Source organism: Cololabis saira, chromosome 19 (genome assembly GCF_033807715.1).
Source record: "Cololabis saira isolate AMF1-May2022 chromosome 19, fColSai1.1, whole genome shotgun sequence".
Taxonomy (NCBI): domain Eukaryota; kingdom Metazoa; phylum Chordata; class Actinopteri; order Beloniformes; family Belonidae; genus Cololabis; species Cololabis saira.
Window position 1 is genome coordinate 22,720,525 of NC_084605.1, and position 4,480 is coordinate 22,725,004.

Here is a 4,480-nt window from a genome sequence, read left to right on the forward strand (position 1 = left end):
TACTTTTGGATAAAGGTTTGTTCATCATGTTACTCTACGGTTGCGGTCAGATACAGCTTCATCGTCTTCATCTTCTTCCAGGTCTTCGTACTGTCACTCCGCGACTGCAACAAAATTCCCCCAACTCTTGTTTTTCTTCTAACATGCATCATCCCTTTCACCCAGCAGTCATTCACTGGCCTCCCTGCTCCCCTGCACGCCATCTTAGATGTTTATTGTTGATATTAATCTGGTTGTCACTACCGCCATCACCTCTGCTCCGTTTCTCTCAGTGGTTGTATGCCTCTCCAGCGGTGTCCAGAGGTTTCTTTTGTTGCTACTGGAAACCAAAGCTGAGTCCAGATACCAGACTAATTCTTTGTATAGAAGAAGAAAAGAAGGAGGATAGCTGGTGTAACCAAATATGTATCAGAACAAGTGGGGACAATATGAAATATGCAAATAAAACAAGATGATTCTTACATACAGTATACATCGACTTTTATCTCTTTGCAGACGGCACAAACTCTGCTTCATTTTGTGTTGGAACAGCAACTGTAACATGTTACCATTCTTTCCCACAGCCCTGAATAGAAGTGTTTCAGTGTCATCTTGTTCCATTATTTTTTTCTGCAAACACGTTTGTTTTTTTGTTTTGTTTCAGGAGTCTCCACACATTTTCTCTTGTGGCGATAGGAGGGAGAAGAGTCCAGTAACCGTACTCTTTTCTTCCTCCGCCATGCCTTTGCCACTCGTCGTGGAGAATGTGTTTCTGGATTGCTTTGATGAATATTTAATAGACGGTGTCAGGGAACAAGCTGTCTTGAACAGACTGTATAAAAAGAGCTGGATAACCCCCACCATCCCCGTGATGTCACTCAGAGGTTTTCTGAAGAGTGCTTTGAAGCCTTTTATTCCTCATACTGCACGGTACCATGCTGCAAGGAAGCCCACTGGAACGCGCCCGCCGCGGTTAGCCATTTTAGCTTGGCTGACTTAGCTTACGCTAACCTCTGAACCTAACCTAGGTGCAAATAATATCAATTTACCTTCAATCTTATTAAAGCCGTGTTGCTTTGGAAACCACTTCCAAAACGAGTGCTGCCTGAGGTGAAACGATACATGTCATGAACATACTACTCATGTATATAAATATCAATATATGCATCTTAAAATGTTCATACATATGCAAAATGAGGTCTATATACAAATTAATTGGTGGTGAAAAAAATTGTAAATGTCTATTTGAGAGTACATACACATATGTATGTATGTATGTGCATGTATATATATATATATATATATATATATATATATACACATACACACACACACACACACACACACACACACGGAACATTAAAAAATAACCCACAAAAAAAAGGGTCCAACAAGCGTGCTGCAGTGGAAGCTTGTATGACTTGCATGTAAAAGTCTTCAGGCCTGGACATTTAGCGGATGACACCACCTTCGCCTCTCTATATCAAACCATTCAAAAGTTATTGCAGAACATTGGAAGTATCACATATCGAACAGTCAGAAGAAGGGGCGGGGCTAATTCAGGCCATTGAAGGTCAATGACTCAATACCGAGTCCGATGACACCACCCACATGTCTTTATCACAACCCGTTCAAAGGTTATGGCAGAGAAAAGTTTTCTAGGGGGCGCTGTTGAGCCATTAGGCCACGCCCATTAATGCAAACCATTAAATATCAAATTTTTCGCCAGGCCTGGCTTGTGTGCAAAATTTGGTGACTTTTGGGGCACGTTTAGGGGGGCAAAAAGGCCCTCCTTTCATCAGAAGAAAGAAAGAAAGAAAAATAAAAAGTAAAAAAATTCCTACAGATACAATAGGGCCTTCGCACTGTAAGTGCTCGGGCCCTAATGATGGTGATGATGTCACTGATACTTCTGACAGTTATCATGGTAGTTATCATCCTCATTGGTCGCTGCGACTAAAATCCTCGTCATATCAGACTGTCCCAGATCCCCCTGGGCCCACTGGCACCGGCTTTAGCCCCCAAATTGGGCAGCACCAGCGGCCGCAGGGCCCCCACCCCCCCACTGCTGCACCAGTGCCTACCAGGGACCCGGACAGGAATGTGGGCACTCGAGGGTGGGGTCTTTGCCTATTCTGCCATCACATAAACGATACGTGCAGAGGTCAGTGATACAACCTCATATCACAGATCCATCACAGGCTTTTGGACTTGTTGATAGTGACAGTGTGATGGGAAAAATGTGTTTCCCATACTTGATGAAAACAAAACTGCTGAGAACCTCAGAATACGGCCTTGGCCGGCCGACTACAGGTGCTGACTACTACTCTGCCTCAACAAAGATTAGCAGTGGCAACACCAATGTTTTGTCTACTAGTATGTATCATCCTCTACGCTTCAAAATCAGTATGCTCCTCTGTTTCATTGTCATTCTGCATCGAGACGCCTGAAGTATGTTCTGACCCTTTTGCAATTAACTGTTTAATTAAATCTACTGAAATCTGGATAATCTCTCAAGTCTTATTCTTGGTAATTTAGGAATTTCTAGGTAATTTATTCATATAGTTGGAAAGAACGTGTTAAAGAGGTTTGGCAGGTTTTTCCACAACAGACAGTGTGGGTCTTTTTTTTCCTCTAATATTTAGTCCTGAGCACACAGATACAACAAACGTTTGATAAAAATGCACGTCCCCAATGAACGATGGTCTATCAAAGAAGCTTCCAGGTGATCAGACACCAAAGGTGTCCTCCATTGATAGTGACATTAATCAATGTATAAGTAGAAATATGCAAGTATCTTTCAATCTTGCTTAAAGCGACATTGTTTTAACAGATTTCAATGATTTTATCACGCTGTTGTCCAAGTGGAAAAGCTCCACCCAGCTTTACTCTACAAAGACAGGAGCACAGGTCAAAAGCACACCCAACGCTGGTATGCCTGTGTTGACGTTCTCCCACCTGCTGTTGCTCACTTCACATCTCTTAAGATCAGAAAAGGTGTCAAGTAAGAGGATATTCTAGTCACCATGGTAACTGATAAGATTCAGTCTCTCCATACATTTACGAAGCAATCTCATGAAGCTAAACGTGGATTTTGCACTCTACATGAAGTGATCTTTGTTCTTGGTTGTGCAGGGATACTTCAATGTGAGACTTGTGGTAAGAATTAGTGACTTAAATGATCAGTTATGTGCATAGATGACACAATGGCCACCTACTCATTTTCTGCCTTTGTTGTCAAGGATGAGATCATCCCTGCTGTCACAATGAAACAGTCACTGAGGTGGTCGATGTCCGAGGGAGGATGAAAAGGTGCAAAAATTACAAACTTGCAGATTTCCTTTTTTTTTTTACATTTAAATTGGACCTTTTATGAATCAAAGAATGTCGCTGCGAGACCAAGTCCAGGTAAAATCAGAGCCATGGGCTTCCAACGACGGGCATTTATCTAAAGTGATCAGGGACATTTTTGAACCCTGTAGAGAAGGCGGATGCAATCTTTAATGATATTAATTATTTGATTATAGATTGAATATGTTTGTATTCTCTCCAGCATGTCCCTGTTTGACGACAGACTCCGCAGGCAACACAGAACAAAGTAGTTGCCATGGTTACCAGCTGGTTGATGTTAACCATATTAAATACTTGTTGAGGACCACTTCTGCATCGGGACCCTGAAACTCCCCCCTCGTTGCACCTCCTGGAAACATTTCACTAGGAAAGTAACAGTCAGCAGCTGTGTACGGATATATAATTATCTTTATTTGAGTGCATTTCAATCACCGTGTCCAGTTCTTGCAGCAGTAACAACTGTGTGTGCGAGGAATGACTCGACCGGCTCAAGATGCACGTCTCTTCTCGTGATTCCGGTCCCGCATCTGGATCCAGCAGTATCGAAGACCAAATCCACTTTGAGGTTTCTCCATTTGTCGCATACATACAAACTGTACACTTTTACATACATCATCATCATCATCATCATGTGAAGGAAAGAAAAAAACTAAAAACAAAAAAAACAAACAAACAAAAAAAACTTATCAAACTGTGATACCCAGCTCAGACGGCATGCTGAATGCAAGTACTGATTCAGTACACGAACATACGGTGCATACGCACGACACACGTGCATACAAACAGGAACACGCGCACAAAATAACACGTTCTATACAAACACCGAGTTGTTTTTTTTTTTTTTTTCCTTCGTTCCTGGGGAAATTACACGCACGCTCACACAAACGGATGAATTAAAGAGACATGCGGCCGACAGTTAACACTGCAGGACTGAGCTTCTGAGCCATCACCCAAACTATACACCCTCCTTTTCTTTTTTTTTGTTTCATTTCTTTAGAATGATTTACCTGAAACAGCATTATGACAATGTGTCTAAAAACGTGGACAATATGTCTCAAAGGAAAACAAAAAAGACGAAACAAAAAAGGCATATTTTGTAAGAAAGAAAAAACAGCCATAGCAGCACTTACTTTCTCAAAAATGATCAGCA